The sequence below is a fragment of the Tachypleus tridentatus genome, chromosome 8 (assembly GCF_004210375.1).
Source record: "Tachypleus tridentatus isolate NWPU-2018 chromosome 8, ASM421037v1, whole genome shotgun sequence".
Taxonomy (NCBI): Eukaryota; Metazoa; Arthropoda; class Merostomata; order Xiphosura; family Limulidae; genus Tachypleus; species Tachypleus tridentatus.
In genome coordinates, this window is record NC_134832.1 from 102,351,686 (window position 1) to 102,375,535 (window position 23,850).

At 32.8% G+C, this 23,850-nt stretch overlaps 1 protein-coding gene across 4 annotated transcripts in view; it reads left to right on the plus strand.

The window, feature by feature from the left end:
* Nep3 (M13 family metallopeptidase neprilysin 3) overlaps window positions 1–23,850 on the plus strand; it is a 107,220-nt gene that overhangs the window by 38,230 nt on the left and 45,140 nt on the right. Inside the window, exon 1 of one of the 4 annotated variants that reach the window (XM_076450523.1) lies at window positions 4,513–4,807. The exons of the other annotated variants lie outside the window; for them this stretch is intronic. The gene's annotated coding sequence lies outside the window, so the exon portion shown is untranslated. Of the gene's footprint in view, window positions 1–4,512; window positions 4,808–23,850 lie in introns of those variants that run through there. 4 annotated transcript variants of the gene reach the window in all.

A 23,850-nucleotide genomic window follows, 5' to 3' on the forward strand; every position in this document is an offset into this window, starting at 1 on the left:
TAATATATATTCCATTCTACTTCTTCATAAAATAGTGATTTGTTTTATATAGAACACTTTTAGACGGTTTATTATGACCGTGAATTTCAGTAGTCTGCAGTGAAGGTTGCCATTTTAAATATAGGCTTAATTATTGTTATACAATAAGAGATTTCTAAAGACCAGATCACTAACTAGTGAGAAAGAAAACTCACTTGGGTTTCTTTGTCTTTAGACTGTTCACCTAAAGTCCAGTACTACTTGCGTATAGTCGTTTCTAATTTTTAACTAATAAACTAGAAGGGAAGGCACCAACCACTAACCCTCGGGCTGCCTTCTTCTGACTGACTAATCATATTTAACCGTAGTCTTATGTATTATACACAGTGCTAAAGTGCAGAGTGCGTTTATGAAGCACTAGGACGTGAACCATGAACCTTAAAATTTGCAGTCTAACCACTAGCCAATTCCCAGCCAAACTCAAACAGATATGTTATACTTTAAAATATAATTTGGTATTTCTTTATAGTGTTAGTTAATCAGAATGTAATAGTACATTTTTAAGTTAATTATCTGGGTGAAATTAATCAATAAAGCATTATGCTGTAGATTATGGTGATGGGCTTACCCGCTGAGCTTCCCCATTAAGATGAAAGTCGGATTAAGAAGCTAAACAAAGTTATGACAATGTGTAAAACTTACAAATGGTTCATTATGACTGAACATTTGAGTAGTCCACAATTAAAAGATTTTATATGTAGAATTAGTCATAAAGTGAAATTAAGACTCCTTGTTTTGATTTGTAGAGCGTCCATTTGGAAGAAATGGGACCTAGATACAAACGGCCCATTTATATAAATACTATACATACATAAGTATATAAGTACAGTGTTGCTTTTGTAATTTACAATAAAATACATTATTAACGTTGGTAAGATCGGTATACTCAATTCTCGGTTCTTCATAGAAATCATATCATTATTGAATATTTATTTTGAAATTTACAGTTAATCACAATAATTCTAAATTATTTTTGACTGAAAATCAATGGTATTTAAGGTTTACCGCAACGCATTAATTACAGTAGTGCAAATATATCATATTTAAATATTTTCTGTTGACTTGTAATCAAACAAGTCATATTTTCGTTGCTGAAAAACAAATCTTACATATTTTATTTTTTATCTTCATTTTAGAATTGTGGTTAATTCTTTTCTGGTCTAGAAACATTACATTTAAAATTTATTGTTCCGAAAATGATCATATTGAATAGTTTACACACTTTTGCCGTATTTACAATATGTTTGCATTACAAGACAAAACTGGCGATTTAAAGCAGTACTAAAATTATTACATTTAAAACATGGTAAACTATGATGAACTGTTCAATATTCCCGAGTTCTTTCAATAAATATTTTGCCATGAATGGTTATAAGAGCCTAAGATGCTGTAAATTGGTTTATATTTTTGTGACCATTCATGATCAGTCTGTGGTCTAAATTATCTGGATTGGACGCCCAGTTCTTAATATATTCCTTAGATAAATTATCATTCTTAAACGTTGTCGCATTTTCATGTTCCTTGTACCTTGTTGGACTGGTTCTCGAAGTTCAGAGATCCTTAGACTGTGTACCTCATATCAGAGTCACACTCAGCTACTACCACAATGTCCTTTTAAAAGAGCAACTTTGCTTGCTTGATACTTGGAAAGTGACATAGTGAAATGTCATTTAATTTTATTCTTCTGTTTTTTAACCTTAAACTGTAACCTGTACATCTGGGTCATCCCTCTGAAATAAGGTCAAAATGTATATAGTTTAATCACTTGTTTTATAACTGCCGGCGGGAAACTTCATTATTTTAGTAGATAATATACTGAAAGACAGACTCCTACTAATATTCTTTGATGACAAAGCTGAGGAAAAAAAATGTGAAACCATCTACCACCACTGAATTTTCTCTTGGAGCTTTCCACTCTCCATTATTTATCATCTTGTGTCCCAAATATCTCATTTTCTGAAACGATGGTACTAGCATAATCAACATTAGTCATCGTGACGACACTCTAACGTGTTATCAGCATTACACACTTCTACACTGACGGAATAACTAGAGGTCATTATGTATTTCATTCTTGAATAAGTTTAAATGAATTTAAAATTTTGATGTTCCAGATTTGTTCTCGATTAACAGTATATGTATAAAAAATAAAGTTCATTGTAATAAACTTTATTATGGGAAATGGCTTAAATAAAATTGTGTATCTTTTCTCTGTTGTCTCCCATGCAGTTAAAATATTTTCTTACTTTATAGTTATTTTATAAATAATTAAGCTTTTGTGTAAAACGTCAAAGTAGGGTGTATGTGTGTTTTCTTATAGCAAAGCCACATTGGGCTATCTGCTGAATCCACCGAGTTAAAGTAGGTATTTGTTGTTTTACTTATTGTTAAGGAAGTGAAAGGTTCATTTTGTCTGCCTGTACATGATGGGCTCGTTGATTTTATAATATTGCGTACGTAGTATTAATTGTGTTATTTCTAGGTTTTTTTCAAGTATCAACAGATCAGGTTATTGTGTGTTTTTTTTCTTATAGTAAAGCCACATAGAGCTATCTTCTGAGTTCACCGTGGGGAATATACCCCCCTCTGATTTTAGCGTTGTAAATCCGTAGACTTACCGTTGTGCCAGCGGCGGACTTAAGTTATTGTAATGTTTATCTATGATACGTTCTTTTATTATATTTATTGTAATTGAATTCGTAGGTACTCAAGTATCAATATATTAAGTTATCGAAACTTTTACTCAAGACACGTTCCTTTATTATATTTTTTTATAAATGTGGTTATAACTGTTTTTTATGTTTTAATAATTTTAATACATATTGAACTTATCGTTCTGTTTGTATCAGATCTAATTATAACGGCTTCATTCAAGAGATTTGACGAATTATGCCACTAAATGTCTTTATCATCATTTTCCTAATTTTGATTTTAATTGATCCATAGACTTAATGTTTATATTTTATTTTATTTCTATTCAACCATTTTATAGAAAACTTTAAGTTCCACAGTAATGCTTCTTTTATTAATACTCCATACAATCTAGGTTATTATATTTCATAGCTTTTCTATTGTAGCTCGTGTTCTCTTTCAGTTATTATAAAAATTATTTCTCGAAAGGTACCAGATTGGTTTTAACGTATTTTTGAGGATATTAGTGCAAAGTTACGTAAGGGTTATCTGCACTAATTGTTCCTAATTTTGAACGTACGGATTAGAAGAAAGGTAGTTAGCCAACAGCGCCCACCGCAAACTCTTGAGTTTACCTCATTTGAAGGCGTCAACATCCTCAAAGTACGAAATGCTATTTTGCGGCAACAGGGTGCGAACCATGGATCATCAGATTCACAATCCTTCATACTAGCGTCTATGAGGTACCCAGCCTTGTGTTTTTATAATGCCAAAACTCCCCACCAACATTACCATGAAAAATTTAAAATACAACAACAATTAATCTAATATTTAAACCATAAAATTACATTAGAAGTACTTAAGTTCTTAAACTGGGTTTTACATAATTTACGATTCGTATAAACAAATACTCATACTCAATTTTTGTCGTTGAAATGCATCTCAGAAAACAATATTTAATTTTTACCTAACATCCACATAGTGGCACAGTGATATGTCTGCAAACTCACACCGCTAGTAACCGAGTTTCGACACCCGTAATGGGCAGAGATAACTTATTGTGCAGACTTGTACTTAATTCCAGAAACAAATACAAGAATCCAGAAAACTTCTACAATGTATATGAAAAACACATTAATTAAAAAATTAAAACAACAAAGAATGTTTGAAATATAAACTGTGATTTTGTGAAAGGAAGAAACATATGTGCATTTCTGGGAATAAACACAAATATTTCCTGTTACATTTGTGCTAAAAATATCTACTGTAAATAAAAAAGGTATTTTACTCACAACTGTACACAATGTTATTCAATGCATACATTCTTGCTATTTCTCAGCTTCAAACATATGGCTTCCTGAAAGAGCAGTTTTGCCAGAGAAAAAACATCTTGTACAAATTGTTCATTATCATTTCAGGTTTAAGACTATATTACATGTGACAGCATGCATATAATCTCTTGGACAACACTTAAGTTTTATTCACATTAAATAAAGATTGTGTTGCATTGAAAATTTCAAAGCTTTAATATTTTTCATAATTCGTTTATAAATTCTTTAAAATATCAGGGCTTGAAATTCAATAAAAAAGGTTCCCAATAATATTTGTGTAATTACAAAACGTTCTATGAAATCTGTCTAACTAAAGCGGTAAAATTGTGTATAGCTGTTGAATACCTTTGGGCTTTCATGTATTCATTTACTCGTCAATCGTTTCAGGAACACTTAGAGACTTTGCTGCCTTGCACGATGATTTAGTTGCGCAGGCTTCACTAACCACCCTTTTCTGCGCAAGTTCCCTTATTCTGTGTGCGTGTACGCATCACCATCTGCGTTTGTTTGGTTTACTGCGGCGCCAAGCTCTGACCTTCATCCTCTCTTAAGCAGCTCGGTGTTATGAGGAGCTATTCGTCGTTCACGGGTACGAGCTTATCTACGTTTAGGGATAACTTAGGTTGAAAGGGTAATTTAATATTCGTGGCTACAGTTTTTTCCTGCTTTTATAAGGCTGCCGAATGATACAAGATCTTAGGGAGACATTATGAACGACAGGGTTTCATGGAAATATTTTTTTGGATGGTTCCAGGTTTCAGTGCACTTCGGTTGAGTTTCCGTAGAACACAACTCTGATATAAAAGGTATGTAATGGTTTAAAAGCAGGTTACGTTAAGCATAGAGTGCATATCGGAACAGTTTTTTGTTTGTTTTTGAATTTCGCACAAAGCTACTCGAGGGCTATCTGTACTAGCCGTCCCTAATTTTGCAGTGTAAGACTAGAGGGAAGGCAGCTAGTCATCACCACCCACCGCCAACTCTTGGGCTACTCTTTTACCAACGAATAGTGGGATTGACCGACACATTATAACGCCCCCACGGCTGGGAGGGCGAGCATGTTTATCTCGACGCATATCGGAACAGAAATCTACACTTTTGGACTTTCTGTTCCGTTTAGAAAAATATATTTGTGACAGGTACTTCATGCAACCACACAAAGCGAGCTTTCTGAGAAATTAGAAGCATTTCCGTAACGTCAGTAACCTTGCTGTATCTTGGCATACGTATAAATATTTACTTCAGAAAAATATAAGACCGTATTTGTTTAGCGCTAAATGAACTAAATTAATCACTAAGAGAAACAAAATATACTGTTACCTTTATTTATTTATTTTTTATAAATATTATACGAGCTAAAACGTAATTTCCCAAACATCCAGTGCTTTGTTTACGTGTGTTCTGACTGGAAGAAAACCATAGATGCACCAATATGAGTTATTATTTGAGCTACTTGTTTGTTATATTACAAATACGTCAAGAAGTTTGTATTTGTTATTATCTTTCACTGTCATTGAACCCACTTCTACCACTATCTATCGTGCTCGATCTGATATCCATTAGCGCACTTGAAATTATCGTTATTCGACAAACTTATGTGGATAAAATCGAGGTTGGTGAATCTTGAGCAATCTAAAAACCTCCTGTAAACATTCCATTGCACGTGGTCGTCGGCTTTCAAGCCTACACAGGAAATCAAAAGCACAAAATCCCATTGAACCACTAGTGTGGTACTGGGCAGGTATGTGGTCAAATGACTATCCTTTACATATAAACAGCCGTTAAGTTCAAGGAATGACTGCAAAGATAAAACTTTGTGGGATTTTTTTTTCAGCTTCAGTTTCTTTATTGTTTTGTTAATGGTTCTAGGAAATGTGGCCGGCTTCGTTACATGACTTTATGGGTGAGAAACTGTTTTTCTAACTATAACCTTTGCTTTACTGATAAAAGACCTTACTGGCTAGCTTGAAAGGTCGTTGTTGTCCTTAGGAGTTTTGTCGTTTCCATGAAGAACACTGAAAGCGAAACGTCATGTTGTTTCGGCTATAAAACTAATATTTCCGCCACAAGAATATTCTTCCTGAATAGGGCATGACATTTTCCATCCATAAGTTTATGTTTGACATATTACACTGTCGACTGGTCGAGAGTTCACCATATTCTTAACAAATATAGGTGCTTATACATGGTACCATACCTATTTGATCTACCATAAATATTTAGCATATGCAAAGCATTCCTATGAAATGTTAGCCTGTCGTACATCTAAAATACTTAATTTTATATACGTAATAAAGCTAATTATTAATATACTAATAATGTTACTTTGTTTACAAACAGATGGTAACATGACTTTGTTTACAGACAGATGATAATGTAGCTTTGTTTACAGACAGATGGTAATGTGATTTTATTTACAGACAGATGGTAACGTGACACTATTAACAAACAAGTGATAATGTGACTTTTTATAGACAAGTGTTAATATTCTTTCAGTTACCACAAATTTCATCAGAGACATCGGCTGTTTACAGTCGCATCATTACTTTGAATGGTATATGGTAAAAGCAGGTTCTGCTGCCTTTGTTAAAATCTTACTAAAGAAGTCCGTAACTAAATGTATTTTTAAATAAGAAATGCTCTTATCATAGAGTTAGAGTTTATGTAAGATGTAGAGAAAATATTCGAGAAAAAGAAAGCATCGTTCAATCGAACCTGCGGAGAAGTTAAATATTTAACAGAAAATTTTTTTATTTTTCCCTTTGGGTGTTCGTTATATTTTACATAATAATTTTTTAAATAGGTTGAGGAATTTTCTATTTAAAAGTAAATATATATTTATGAAGTTATTCTATTTTAAAAATACTTAAAAAAACGTTTATTGATTTAACAACAGAAGCATGGCATAAGACCAAGTCAAAACGTGTAATGAAAGCGTACATGTATTATTTGCAAAACATTTTGTTGTCACTGGAGGGAGAGAAACGGAAGTAAGATGAAATGTTATTGTAATAGTTAAACGTTGTTTTTTAAGTTATGCTGTACTTTACATCTCATTTGTATAATTATCAGCCTATGTGTCTATTTCAGCGCCAAGTTGCGTAGTAGATTACGTGCACTCTGTTCACCACGAGAGTCGAATGTTGGAATTTAGTATTTAAAATTTGTATATTTACCTCTGGTCCAGTGGGATACAATTATCAGCAAAAAAATGTAACCGGTATGAAGGTCGCCACCACAGTTAGGCTTTGTGATGTCGTAAATTCAAAACCCAGTGGCACTACATTTATCCAATTATATGTCTTCGCAAACAAAAAATTCTGAACAACTTTCAAAATATGCCAGGTAGTGTTTTAACTTACTCAACTTCTCAAAGTTCCATGTTAATACAATTTTAACTTATAACGTTTAAAGAGAGCTCTTCGCACAGAAATATAGGCGATTTATTTATGCCCTGTTTTAGAGCAAAACCACATTGGGCAAACTGTTGTATCTACCGCGAAGAATCTAACGTCGGATTTTAGCATTGTAACTCTAAATTTACCGCAATTCCACCAGGGAACTACGCTTTATGTAACAAGGAACATACTTATTTGTAATTGGTAATCTGAAGCGGTGTTAATTGTACAAGTAATATAGTGATGACAGAAATAAAAAAAAACGAATTAACAGAAGCCGAAAAGCCTTTTTTATTATTATGTGCCTCATTAGTCAGTAATTGACTTATTTTTCATAATAATAAGTTTGGATATTTAAAACTACTGTTTCCGGATATACATTACAACACTGAAAACTAATTGCTCTGAAATATTTTCGAATCCACTGCTGTACAAAGTAAAGTGAATACAATATTACATAATATTATTATATAGTTTCAATATTAGAAACTGATTAATAAGTTCCTTTTTATTCCAAATTATTCACTATGAAAGTTGTATTTTATTTCACTTTTTATATCTTACTGGCTTCTCCATGGACGCCGAAATCTGACTAGAATAGTAATGTGTTTTAATCATACATTAAAAATGTTGAGTGGCCCGTAATCCGAGAGCCGCGGGTTCGAATCACCGTCACATCAAACATGTTCGCCCTTTCAGCCGTGGAGGCATTATAATGTGACAGTCAATCCCACTATTCGTTGGTAAAAGAGTAGCCCAAGAGTTGGCGGTGGATGGTGAAAACTAGCTGCCTTCCCTCTAGTCTTACATTACTAAATTATGGATAGCTAGCACAGATAGCCCACAGATAGAATTCAAAACCAAACCAAAAATGTCGAGTTCTTGTTTTTTCGCACTATATCATCAAAGTTTGGGATTAAAGTTAATCTAAATTATCTTATTTAGTTGAATAATAGTTAGAATAGTTGGTCAAGTATCTGATATATATGTGTAACTAACAGTGTGTTTTTTTTTAAATTAATTGTCTTCGAGAGATCGAACATAACCAAGTGTTGAGTCACTCGTGATGACGAGAAACCCACTTGAAGTAAAAATGTATTCTCAAGACGTCTGGTATGGATATTAAAACATTAATTAAAATGAAGTACAGAACTACGTTTCGACCTTCTTCGAAACTTTATTTTAATTAAAGTTTTAATACCCTTACAAACCGTTTTGAGAATACATTAGTATTGTGTCACTATTCGTATGAATTAATAACTTATCACTTGTTTGGAAAACAGTTTAATCAAACATTAACTGAAAGAAACAAAATAATCTCTGAGATAAAAGGGAATTTGGTAAAACTAACAGAACTTTAAATGTTATTCTACCACGTTTAGAAAATATACCTTAGTAAGATAGCATAAAAATACCTCGCTAGATCCCTAACACTGCCGTAAGTTTACAAAGAAGCATTAGGTTATATTGTTAGTGTTTTATGACATCATGACCGCTGAAATATAAAAAAACGAAAAAGTGCACTAAAACTCAAGAAGTGGCTTAAAAACATTTATATCAAAAACTATACTGTAAAACTCAAGAAGTCGCTTTAAACCCTCATATAATTTGATTTATATACAAATTCTTCAAGTACTGTTATTTTTATTGAAGCTAATAGAAAGTGGAAATAAAATGAGGCTGTCTGTTATGTAAAAAAATAGACAGAAAATGAAACAGTAGAAAGGAGAATATATTATCTATCATAGTGAATTGTTTACTGATACTATCAGGTACACACACATTGTTCAGGTAACAGATTTAAAACTGTAGTTAGTGAAATATAAATCAATGGCTATTTATGGTATAATGACCCCCAGTTGCGCAGCAGTGTGACTGCGGGCTTACAATGTAAAAAAAAACGGGTTTCAATACCCGTGATGGGCCGAACACAGATAACCCATTGTGTAGTTTTCTACTTACTTACAAATGAACAAACAAATTGATGTAATAATTTGTGCAATAAAAATGGTAGAATATTAATATAGACAATATATATTATTTGTTTTATAAAGAAGATAGAATATTGTCATTGTCGTATAGATTCTATAAATTATTTGTATACTAAAGACAATAGAATATTTCCATTTTTATATCATAAAAATATTTGATGATATATTCTATAGACCCTATAGAATAGTTGTATAAGAGAGATGATAGAATATTGTCAGTACGGTATAGAAACTTAGATTGTTTGTCGATTTCAGATAGTATTACCAATGTTATATGCATTGTACAATATTGCTTATGCTTTTGATCTTTGCTAAGTAAAGCTGAATACATTCCACGTATGGAGTTATTCCTATGCTTACGTTTTCAGCATGAACTTTAAATCTCAATCTACAGCAGTCTTAATACTTTGAACGTTATTATAAAGATATAATACAGTACCAGTTTTATAAACTCTGCGATTGTGAAAAAAAGAAACAGTTGATTTTTATCTGTATGATAATAAATCGAAAAATACTTTTGCACTACCTAAAGCTCATAGATATTGAGAGTTACCAAACATCTCCACTGGCGGAAGACACAACTATTCTTTACGTGTGTCTGTTTTTCATATCACAATAACACTCCATGCAATGAGACTTTGTGAAACCTATTTCAAGTCAGGTAAAGATAAAAAAACAACTATATCTTGAAATGTATCAAAGATTAATTACAAGGAAGGCTGCCACTTCCTGTAAAACATTTTACAGCATGTCTACTTGAATATTCCGAAGAAAAAAAATGTTATGGTCGTCAAGAGATCCTCAGTACCAAACCCCGCCCCTTTTAATAGCATTAAGGCGTTGGCTAACGAAATATTTTAACAACCTGGGTAAAATAAATTAGAAAAAATTATATTCACTATGCTTCCTTTTTAAGCATATTTTTTCTCATTAATGTGAATCTATGGCAGGTTTTAAAACATTGAACGTAATTATAAAATATATATATATATAATAGAGCATCTAGCTTCAAACAGCATATTCAAGTTATTTGCTTATACTGTACTTCAGTTGTATTTTTCTTGGTACACTTATGTATGTTTTCTAGCAACGTGTTAAATAATTGGTTGCAAAGTCTTTCGTTATAGAATGTCTATTCTTGACATAGGCAATGACGGAGAACTTTTGCAACAAGGAATGTAAACTACGATTTAGTGCATTTTTTAAAAGGTCTGTGTGTGAATTTCGCGCAAAGCTACACGAGGGTTATCAGTGCTAACCGTCCCTAATTTAGCAGTGCAAGACTGGAGGGAAGGCAGCTAGTCATCACCACCCACCGCCAACTCTTGGGCTTCTCTTTCAACAACGAATAATGGAATTAAACGTCACATTATAACCCCCCACGGCTGAAAAGGCGAGCATATTTCAATAGAGACTTGATGTATTCAAAAGCATTGCTCATTATGGATTTATAATTACTTTCAATTAAACAGAATAATGCAAAATAATTTAAAATGTGACCTTCGTGACGTCATCCGTGAATTTGTATTATATGTTTTATATTAAACATTTTGCCAGTGTAATTACATCATATGAATGTTTTCAGATATGTCAACTTTCCGTAAACTGGGCTCTTTGACAAGGTTATATACATAAAGATATATTTAAGTAAATTATGGTCTTAAGATAAACTGATTATTTTGTTCAGTGAACTCAAAGAATACAATGTTAAAATAGCTGTGGTTTCCTGTAAATTTTTTCTTCTTGAAAACATTTAATACTTTGAATTTTTTCCCATGTCACGAACTAAATAATGATAATATAGATAATAAAAACTAGCTAGAAACTCAAAAGCTATACGTCTTGAAGCACAAGATGAAAAACAAACGGAAGACATGATCAAAGCCACTGATACTTTGAAGTTCTCTAATACATAAATTGAACAAAAACAAGGAAAGCCGTAGATAAAAGGTCAAACACTGGTAAGTTCAAGATATTCAGTGTTACAAACAAAAACAAAATCTAAGTGAAGAAGCCAAAGTTTTGTTACTTTGAAATTCCCAATTTTTATAAAATTAATAACTAGCGAAAGATCAATGTGAAAAGTTATACTTGAAACAAAATCATTACTTGAATCTCTCCTATTTAAACGTATAGAAATGTTACTTAAGACATTTTCTGAGTCGTTTCTAGAAGGAAAGCAGTAAATGTGCAGATTTACAACGCTAAAATCCGAGGTTCGATAGCTTTGCTCTAAAAGTATTCCCTAGTACCTCCTGAATGGTTGTGTTTCTATCGATAGCAACTCAAAATAAATACAGAAAGCTGGCTGGTGAAATACATTTCACTACTATTTTATTCTGGGCCGTGGAAATACTTCGTACGATACAGATATATATATGTATATATCATCCATGTATATTAATGTAAACTACATTGTTTGATTTATCTATAACAATTTCACGTAATTCAAATTTTTATGACGATTATAAATAATAAATGAGGTATAATCAATGATGTGATATTTGCCAGAAAAACCGTCAGAAACAAACACAGGAAATGAAACTCGTAACACGGTAATTTCAAGGGCCCCGGCATGGCCAAGCGTGTTAAGGCGTGCGACTCGTAATGTGAGGGTTGCGGATTCGCATCCCCGTCGCGCCAAATATGCTTGCCCTTTCAGCTTTGGGAGCGTTATAATATGACGGTCAATCCCACTATTCGTTGGTAAAAGAGTAGCCCAAGAGTTGGCGGTGGGTGGTGATAACTAGCTGCCTTCTCTCTAGTCTTACACTGCTAAATTAGGGACGGCTTGCACAGATAGCCCTCGAGTAGCTTTGTGCGAAATTTTAAAAACAAACAAACAATAATTTAAAACGGTAAAGATTAATTTTAAATTCCCACAAATCTCGGGACTGTTAAATGTTTGACGCTTTCAACAAAAAACAGCGTTTAAACTTTTGATCATATATAAAAAAATTGTCATTAGAATAAAATAATTTTATGACACTTACATTCGAAATTAACATCGTTATCACTTTTATAACGACAAAGCGTAATAACTAGATTATGATAAGAAATTATCTAACTAAACACATCAGAACAAAAAAACTATAAAACCATATGACCGAAAATATGTAATGCTATAAATTAAAATATCAGCAATAATATCCTTCTATTCAAGAGGTTGCAATTACTCAAGAACTAATAACTGTGTCTCGCAAAACATGAAACTATTATTTCCAGACGACAAGCAGTTCTTTATTTACAAACTGACAATTAAAAGTGGAATTCGTGTCAAAATGAATACTTTAACCTGTTGACTGCCAAGTATTTCAGCTGCTACAATACAACTCTAATGCTTCTTCATTTTGTAACTTTTTTCGTGACACCATCGTGGATCGAAAGTGAAACAATTTGTAAGTAGGTCAAATGCATGTATGATTCTGACATCTAGCGTTGAAGTTAGGTATTATTGAGAACGAATTAACTCGTCCGTGGCACTGTGTTACCGATCGGCTTGGACGAGTTATCTCGTCTTCGGCACTGAACAGGTTGATATCGAGATAATATATGACCGTGGAAGATCGAGAGTGCTTTGACTTTGCTTAAGGCACAATTTTAAACTGTAGTTAAATGGTAGTTCCAGGAAAAATAATAATAATTAATTAACTGGGTAGCATATAACAGAATATTGCAATATACCTGCGTTTTAACTTTGATATAACCACTGAACTTTATGTAAAACAAACACCAATCAATAGTTAATGATTGATTGGTTAATAATAGTTAATGGATACAGCATGTCTTTTATAACTGAAAATAATTTTTCACTCTTTTTTTGTCTCTTTATGGACTGAACCATTTAAGAAATAGAATACTACCCGTCAATTTTTTGTTTGAATATATCCGTCTCCTGAAGTTACATTCTACTTTATTATTAAATACGTTGGTGGTCAGATGTTAGCAGTAGTGAACTGTTCATATGAAAGTAAATACATCTTTTGAAAATCAAAATATGCAGTATAAGTGAAATGGTAAAACTTTTTCTGAAGGAACTGTTATATTTACATAATACACCCTTCATTACAAAATGATCTACATCTTCCTTTCTTCGGTTTTATTTACAATGAATAAATTTATTTCGTGTTTATTTAAAATTACACTATTTATATTAAATATGTTAACTCAAGTTTAAGGTATTCGTAAACCTGTTTTTAAGCCTATGAAGTTTAACATAAATTCCCTTGCGTGTGTGTGTGTGTGTGTTTTTCTTATAGCAAAGCCACATTGAGCTATCTGCTGAGTCCACCGAGGGGATTCGAACTCCTGATTTTATAGTTGTAAATCCGTAGACGTACCGCTGTACCAGCGGGGTACAAATCCCCTTGCAACCCACTCCTGAAGATGACATTGCATCTTTGAAACATGTAGAGTCAACTTCTTAGTGATCATATATTGATCTTAATTACAACGTTTTTAACTGTCTACTTATTTTAACGTTGTATGTTATTTATTATTTTAATAAGATGAGATTTATTTTTATCCATCTCGCTGTAAAAGCTTGAACTAACAAAAACTTCAGCATAATAAATTATTGCCAAGAGAGAAAGCATATGATTTCTAACAACAGATTTATCATTATTTTCTGATGTAATACGAAACCTTTGATATCTAGTTACATCAAACATTTCTGTTAAAACCAGACAAGCCTGAAAGCTAAACTTCAATTTACTTTGATAAACAAATGTTACAAATAATATTATCATAAGTAAAGTGACTGAAGAATAAAAACATAATACTGCATTTTACATATCAACATAACAAAATAACTATTAAAATTATTTCATAATCTGCTACATAAGCATTTCTTTTTAGGGCAGCCTTAAGCATGCGATAACTGAAGATTCATGTACAGTACTATGTAGTCTCTGTTGAGTCAGGGTAAAAATACTTATAATTCTTTAGAATTCCCATATACTTGTCAAACGTGCTCAGCCTTATAGCTGTGGAGGCATTATAATGAGTGGTCAATCACCCTATTCGTTGGTAAAAGAGTAGCCCAAGAGTTCGCGGTGGGTGGTTATGACTAGCTTCATTGCCTCTGATCTTACACTACTAAATTAGGGCCGGCTAGTACATGAAAAATCATCCCTCGTGTAGCTTTTTGTGAAATTCAAAACAAACAAACTAACAGATACTTGTACCGATAGTATGCCATAAGGATTCTGCCTGAATGAGCATACAGATCAAATTTAGGATCTGAAATCACTATCTTGGTACCCCATTCAATGTCTTAACTATATAGAAAGAAGCTATCATATGGTCTCGGTATATGCTAGAAGAAATGGTTTAATAGCACTCCACACATAAACCTTGATAAAAACAGTGAAAACGATATATATATAAAGTTTTATTTTCATGCTACGGTCCGAAAAGCATAGGTAATTGTCAGTAAAGCAGCGAGTTCGCATAAAAGCTTCACGTGATGTTGTTTGGACTCGCTAACAAAGTGCTGCAGACTGTAAATGCACCCCAAACACTATTAAGTACACTTTAGATCGTGAGACTGAGACAAGTAAATGTGAAAATAGGAAAGGAAGAGGCAGAACACTTAAACTCAATGATACTGATGTTAAGTATCTTTGTTTATATTGCTTCGCGAACAGAAGGAAGACTACCACTAATCACAACCATGTACCAAATGACAGAAAACTATCCAGTTCTATAGTATCAAAACGAATTAACGAGGATGGAATACTTGGTTGTGTATCAGTTTAAAACCTTTACTTCGGTCTCCAAATATTGTCAAAAGAATGAAATTTGCTGACAAGTACAAAAACTGGATTACTGGTGATTGGAAAAGTGTGTTATAAAGGGATAAGTCCAAGTTTGAAATATTTGGTACAAAGCGTAGTTTGTACTTTCGGCGGAAGAAATGTGAAAGATACTTCATTGCATAGCATTTACCTAAAAGCATGGGGAAGACAGTGTGATAGTTTGAGAGTGATTTTTTATTGAGGAAACAGAAGATATTAGCAAAATGAATGGAATAATGGACCAGTGCAAGTAACATCAGATACTGATTCGTCATGGTATACCCAAAGATTTGTGTATTATTGGTAAATGATTCTATACCAAGAAGATAATGACTCCAAACACTCATCTAACCTATGCTGAAATTAGTTTGCTAAGGTAAAAACTACTTAAATCATTCAAATGATGCAATGGCCCTCACAGAGCCCCGTTCTCAACACAATTGACCAGATCTGGGATCAGATAGATCAAAGCTTGACAAATTCAAGTCAGTTCCAAATAAAATTTATGGGAGTGTATCAGAGACATTTGTCGTAAAATCCCAAAGAACAACTTTGGTTAAATATGTAGGAACGTGTGCACCAAAAAGTTAGGAAACAAGGTGGAAATGGACATTGTGTAATAAAACTTGAATAAGGAAACATGTCCAACATCCGGTCCATACCTACTTCGTTTATTCATTCTATCCTGCAGTTCCCATGTCTTGGGATTTATAATGCGTAAATCAGGAGCTCAATTGCTCTCGGTGGACACAGCAGGTAGCCCATTTTGGCTTTGCTATAACAAAACACACACACACACACAATGAGCCATGTAGACTAAACTTATCAAACTTAGCTAGGCTCATCGTACAATGACGAGAGGCTTCTGTGAATCGCGTTATTGAAGACAATACATGTACTGTAAGATCTGTTTATACGTCACCAGAAGAATCAGATATTTATATGGACCCATAACTTGCATGTTTTTCTTTTCCTTAAACTTGTCCTTCCTTTCTGCAATTGCATAAGAAGACAACAGGATTTCATACATTAGCTATATAAGTGGATTGCAATGCAAAGATAAAAACTCCTAAGAGGTTTTTGTGTATCATCGATTCTGTACTGACTATACAGAAGAAGAAAGACCAAAGACAATTTTTTGCACGTACCCATAATTTGTTTAATATCATAAAAACACACACACAAAACGAACTAGGCATGGAACGGATGCTGAACGTGTTCTCTTTTGAGGTTATACAGTGGAAGTTTTATTACATCACGTCCATCCCTACCTTGTTTAATAATTTTTTTGATGCAGCTTCAATGTTTTAAAATATTTATTTCTCAATGTGTCAGTGGACTTTTATAATAGAGTGTGACATGATCTTTTATGCATTATTCATTCATGTTGATATTCTGTATATATATATATCACCAGTGTGAGTGTGCAACATAATATTATAGTATGTGTAAATAATGATGTATGTGTGTGTGTACACATTGTGAGTGTGCATATGTGCTGTACATGTGACGGTACACATTCTATAGTGTGCAGTGTCATTTGGATTACGAAGTGTGAGTTGTAATTGTGTCTATATACTATGGGTTGATAAACTAAATAATTAATTTAATTAACTACTTCGTCTAGTCCAGGAAATAAATAAAATTTCACGTCGATAACAGAGGTAATGTAGATTGGTTTTATATAAGAAAAAGGTTTAATCTGGATTTTGTTTGTTTACATGTAAGTATAGTGATAATGATTACAACATTCCATAATTACATCTGCTTATCAGTTTGTTTTCTCTCCAGTATTAATTAGCTCAGGGAAATAGCTTTGAAGTCTTGCAAATCAATGAATATACCCCGACAGGAATATCTGTAGTCCCTTTGTAGAGCGGCGGTGTTCACCAGTTGGCTCCGCTGTGCAGATTATTGGTACCCGCATAAAAATTCCTCCCAGTTAGCACCAAAGGGAATTGGTTCTTTTCTTTTATTCCAGGCTGCGTCACAAGGAGCCAGAGTGAGTTGCACCCTAGAAAAAGTGTGCAACTAAATGAGAGAATGGTTCCTCAAAATGAAATGATTGACGGTGACACAACTAGTGTATATCAACAGGTGTGCGTATCTATAAGAGTTGTAATAGCTCTTATTTTTGGTGATATTTAGTGTAAGAAAGCACTAGCACGTGATCCCTGTGCTATTGTTCTACGTGGTGCACTTATAACAATGGTACATCTGTTTTTTTACGCATCTAGAAGCATTCAATAATGTCAGACAATGAAAAAGAGAAATTTGTGGTTTTTGTGAATTTGTTATATCTGTTCTGCTAACTTTTTCAAGTAGTTCTATTACCTGTAAATTTGGATGTGAGCCCTTATCAACTTCAAATCCTTGTTAATTAACTTGTTATGCCACCAGAAGGTATTCTTAGCTCTAATATAATGACTTGGAATTAAAGGATTCATAATTATAGACCTCACTACACATATGAGGACGTTTCTTCACACTGAAAAAATGTGTTTGGTTTCGGATCCTGTTATCGTCTTAATTTTCTGCTGAACGGATTTTTACGTTTTGAAAATAAATAACAAAATTCTTCTTCGCAGCGTTGTAGTTTTTGACTGCACATTATTTGACAGTCTTGCTGCATAAATATTTATCTTCGGAAAGGCTTTGTGTGTTTTTCTCCAATCATAAGGTCACCTATTCTACATTTGACCGTTAATTAGGTGTGATTCAAATAGATAGATGCTAAAAAAATCACATGTGGACAAAGGGAAGTCCTGTTTACAACTGTGTGATTATTCATTTGTTCTCACTTAATACAACAAAGTGAACTTGCTTTACCTTAAGAAAATAGTGTTCATCGAACAAATTTAAAGAGCTACATTTAAAATTATATTTCTTTAAATAATCTTGATTGAACTTATCACTGCCTTAAAGTATCATGAAATAGTTCTGGAGATCAAGACTTCCAGAATTTCTGATAGTACGTGAGCTACGTTACTTTGGGATTTCTGAAGATACGGGAAAATATTTAATATTAATTAAAGGTATGAACTCCGACTTAACTACTTTAGTTATTCTATAACATGAATGTTGATTTTGTAGTGAGCACCAGCATAATTTTATATGGTTAAATACATTTCAACTTCCCAAATGACTCTCTTTAGCTATTATAATACATGAATGTCGCCAACTATATTTGTAACTTTTTAAGTGTAGTGTGTTTCAATCTATGAATAGCAGGAGTCGACTGTCCGCATAGAATTTTTTATTATATGGCTTAGTAATTATTTTATTATTTCTTCTTGGTGGTAGTTAGATTCAACATAGGCATTTTAAAAAGTGAATGACAATATTTTATGTTCATATAACAATAAAAAAGTTCATAATTATTCTACTTAACTCAAATTTCTTGTTATATTGGTATTACAGTTTTTATGTGCTTACACCAGCAATTATAAGCAGAGTTTTGTTTCTGCTTGAGCTCTTTAAATGCATAAATGTAGGCTTAACATGGCTAATCTGTAAAACACTGGGTTTAGTCAACGATGTGTTTAGTTTTATAATACATATAGTAATGAGTATCTCTGTGGTAGCTATTTATTAAAACAGTGTTATTTGTAAAAGGTAACGTCTGCTTTCAAGTAAACATCTAACCATCTGCCAGTATTGACAAACCCAGAAAAATTAATAATTTCATTAGATCAGTAAAGTGCAAAAATATCTTCTGTTTACCAATCGACTGATTATTTCTGCAATGACTAGGCTCTTCTTATCACAAAACGTATCAAACAAGGGACACCACAATAGCTGTCATATAGCAGCCGACAGCCAATCTAAACATAACTCATCTCAGGTACAAGTAGGAAGCGTAAGAGCAATGCGCTTTCGAGTGTAAAATGTGAATAATGGAAAAGTAAAAGTAAGTGATCTAGCTTAAGAGGTCACGTTTTATCCTCTTTCGCTATGATGACAGAGTAAATATATAGCCCTATGAGTATGGTTCCGACGATACAAACTGCCACAGGTAATGCGGTTGTGTGCATGTATCTGTCTAGGTTGTTCAGTCTATTTCACTTATAAGAATGTTGCTGCTGTTGTTTGTTTTAATCACAAAGCTGTACAAAGGGCTATCTGTGCTCTGCCCACCAGGAGTATCGAAACCCAGTTTTAGCTGTATAAGTCCACAGACATAGCGCTGTACCACTGGGGGCTTATAAGAATGAACGACAAAGTAGTATATCTGGCTATTTTTAAGAACCTCGTCCGTATCAAAATAGAGTATTTTCAACCACTTGCGAATTAGTGTCTTTCAAAACAATAATAGAAAATCCAATATTCAAAAACTTAAGAAAGAACTCAGATGAAACACAAGACTCAATTCTCCTTCGGGAATTAATCCTGTAGTTAAAGATAGTCATGTGAAACGTTAACGTTGAAAATAAGTTTTGAGTTATTTTGTGGCATTCAAGTAGATATCATAAAGCTGTCGAACTTCAACAGCTAAAATTCATTTAATTTCACGTATTATCAGCCCTCTAAGCTGTTAAGATAAAGTTGTCTAAATGAACACAATTTTCAGTTATTAGACTTTCTGACTCACAGAAACTGTAATAGATGAATGATAATGTCTAACTTTTTACAAATAATAAATTATCATCGTATAGTATGTTTAAAAATATTTTGCTTTAATCTATATCAATCAGGCAGTGTGTATTGTTGACTGACTTGCCTTTTATGTATACACAGACAAGAAAAATTGTGACAAAAAAGAACTAGTCGTCCATATTTAATTAATACTAGAAATAAATAAGTCAGTACATCAGCACACTTATCAAATACCAACAATTATGACCAATCATTTCCTTATTATTCAATTTCATTTGATGTTCTTGAGGTTAATCATAATAATGATTTCCCCGAAAGGGGACAAAGAACGCCTTGAGCGATCATCTGTTTCAACCACTCATACCACTGCGCAGTGTGTTGTCTTTCAATAAGTCAGTAGACACTAAAGTGACGTCACATAAAGAATGCTTAACGTTACAAGTTGTATTATCATGACGTCAGTAAAACGTGCGTATGCCATGAATCACGAGAAGAATTACGCACTCTATAGGCTACAACACAGTATGAGATATGAACTTCAAAAGCAAGAAATAAAAATACGTTTATACTTAATTCTGATTTTCTTATATTTACTCTTGTAACAGAACATTTTCGGGTACCCTAAGGAAGTGCATATAGATAGATATATTCTGTGGTATTCTTAGCGTTACCACAGTAGGTGATAAACACTGTACTTTTCTAAGTAGATATGGCTGGAATCAAGCCAGAACATAACAATTAGAAACAATGATCATATTTATTAATTTAGTTTTGATTGTCTTCAATTATCATTAAACAATTTAATTAATCAGCTTGGGCTTTATGCTAAAAAAAAGAATAGCATAAGTTATTTGTTAGGTAAGCTGTACGCCTGCTGAGGAATACTCTATCTCTCTGCATATATGAAGAACAGCCATCTATTCCTGATAGGATTACATATGTAGTGTTCACTAAGTGTGGTTAATTTCATCAAATGAGTTTTTGATATGTTTTACCACGACGTTCACTAACTTACACCAATAAGCTTCTTCTCTAACAAATTGTTAACGCACTGTTCATTAGGCCTTCATATATTTACCTAATTAGTGTAGAAATTAGGACTTCTTCTGTGAGGATGTTGTAAGAATGTTCTAAAACATAACACCTAAAATTATTCGGATATTCAGTTATTGACACCCAACTGACTAGTAGTGATAAAATCCATTAGTTGCAGAAAGAATATGAGTGTTGTACTGCAATACATAGCTATAGAAATATCAAATAAAATAGTTGAGACATTCGTGGCAGGATATGAGGGATTTGGACAGGTGTTTTTCTTTGTGCAGCATTCTACCATAGTGATTTGTTTCGTTCCTGTGAGTGTTTGATTATGAGATTAGGACCCACTGCTGTGGTCATCACCTTATGTTTAATGTTGGAACCGTAGAGCTAGCAATACGAAATATTTGTAAAGATGGCAAAGATTATGAAGATCGAGATGAAGATAAGAACATAGGCACAAGTACTGTATATAGAACTGGTAGTTTGAGACACGTATAACCAAGAAATGAAAAAATAACTAAAGTATGATAGCCTAAGGTCAAGTGGTATTAAGTGGACTGGTTCAGGAACTGTTATGAGTGAAGACTGTAATTTCATGATATTAAGATAAGATGAACATCACAGAGAAGTAGATATGTTAGTGACAGGAGAATTAAACAACTATATGAAAGGCTTATCACACACACAAGTAAGTGTTAGTTACCATCACACCCAAGAGATTGTGTGATCAAACAGTGAAGTGTAAATCGAAAGATGTCGCGATGTGGAGGAAGCTATTGTATGTAGGAAATGAAGTCAAAACAAAATGTGGTGGTAATAGTAATAGGGTAATGAAAAAGTAGGTGGAACAAGAAGAGATAAATTAGTACAGTTCTGTAACGAGAAAGGCTTAGAGGTAAGTTAAACATGGTCTAATTATCACGTTAAGCATTTGTATACTTGTAAGTCATTTTCGGAGGTCCCAAATAGATCCATTAAACTAATGAAATTATGATTTCAAACTCTAAGGAAGTTTCCAGAAAATGCATCACAATAAAATATAAATAGGAGAAGCAAGAAGGCAAAATCTGATTTTGAAGTTACGTTTTAGTCTGTTTTTTATCAGTGTGTTATAACCAGTTTTTCTGGTGCTTTATCATTTATCTTAATGTGTAACTTGGAGCGATTATCTATAAACTAATACTTCTCTATCTTTTCTAAACCTGAGCAGAAAAAATTCTCCTTTGCGATATTAAATTATTTTTGGATTCTGCACACTGTCTTGTATATAATTATAATAATAAAACTAAACGGTCTGCACACTGTCTTGTATATAATTATAATAATAAAACTAAACGGTCTGCACACTGTCTTGTATATAATTATAATAATAAAACTAAACGGTGCTACAAATATAGCTTTAATACTAAATTTACGCAAGTACTTCGGGTTATTTTATTAGAAATAACGATTTCAGTTTGTGTACCTTCAGTATGTAACTGAAATCTCTTCATTGTAATCCGCTTTAACTAAAGGAACCAAAGCCATCTGAATATTACAGCATTTACAAAAATGTACATACTTCTATCGATTACCTCCAAATTGTTAAAGGATTTCAACCGAGCAAATGTTTCATCCCAAATATCGAATATGTTCCAATATGTTTTATATAAAGTATAGAGTAATGAGAATACAAAGAATATAGTTTGCTTCTCTGCATTTATCAAGTGATTATCATTTTATACTCATAAATTATAGGGTTCACAGTTCGCGTTCATAGAAACGTGATTCGAACTTTGAAGCAGTAGGTGCATTGTGGGAGTGATGGCTAATTCCCACTGTCTGATCACAGAAAAATAGCTCAAGAGCTAGTGGTGAATACTGCCGACTAGTTGTATTCTCTCTAGTCTATCAGCTCAAAATTAAAGACGGCTATGAACAAACATCTCTTTGGTAGCTTTGTTTGAAAAGTATAAAACCTAATTTAATCTAATATTTATTTATATCTGCTAATCCATCTCAAAATCCACACTCGATGATGAGATAAAATAGCTATCATATGCTTTCCTTAATATACTTACGGTACTTATAATTGTGACACATAATAACCTTCATTGTTCAAATAAACTGATACGAGTTATTAAACGAAGGGTGTTTGCGTATATAGTTACAGTTTAATTGTTGTCGTAGCCATGTAAACGGAACAACGTTATCTCACGTGACGTCTGCGCATTAAAACAACATCTGTTCTGTTCAATTCCCTACTGGTTATTTTTTATTAGAACAGTCTTCTGAGAAGATCGTTTGGGTCAGATTAAGATATCTAAACTCTGTATGATATTAAAATGTAGTCTAGAAAGATTATGTTGGTCTAATTGTTGATAAACTCAATACAACCGTATCTGTACTGTATATATACATAATCCAAACGTCTTGTTTTCCAAATGAGATTGTATACAAAATTCTGTAAAAAACGAAAGAAGCAATTGACTCTTGTTTGTTTTTGGTACGTCGAAGCAGCTGAAATAGTCAGATGGTTAGTCATATACTAGTAACATTGTTTCCATAAATCTGAATATATTTAAAATTGCGCTGCCTATGTTTTAAAATACGATAAATTTAATTATTAACCACCATTAATCTGGGGTTTCATCATGGTTACCATTTTATTGACACGTTTTCAACAGTTACTGTAAAAGGTTACAAAACTGTACATTAAGTATTTAAACTGGCTATAAATGTGTTATTTACTTGAATACAATTTCATGAAAACAAAAAGGAATCTTTTCTTAGAAATGAAATTAAAGATTTAGTCATGAAGTAATATAACTTAAGTATAATTTACACAAAGCTGGGAAACGTAGTGTTATTTTATTTTGAAGATGTCTTATGATTAAAGAACGAGTTTTTGAACAACTATTCAGCCCCCTGCGTTCATCACTATGATTATAGATAGCAAGGAAAATAGTGATATTCGAACACGAAAGTCTACCTGTTGTATAATTTTTGTAACAGTAATTTGGCAGTTTTAGTATATATGGAGTTT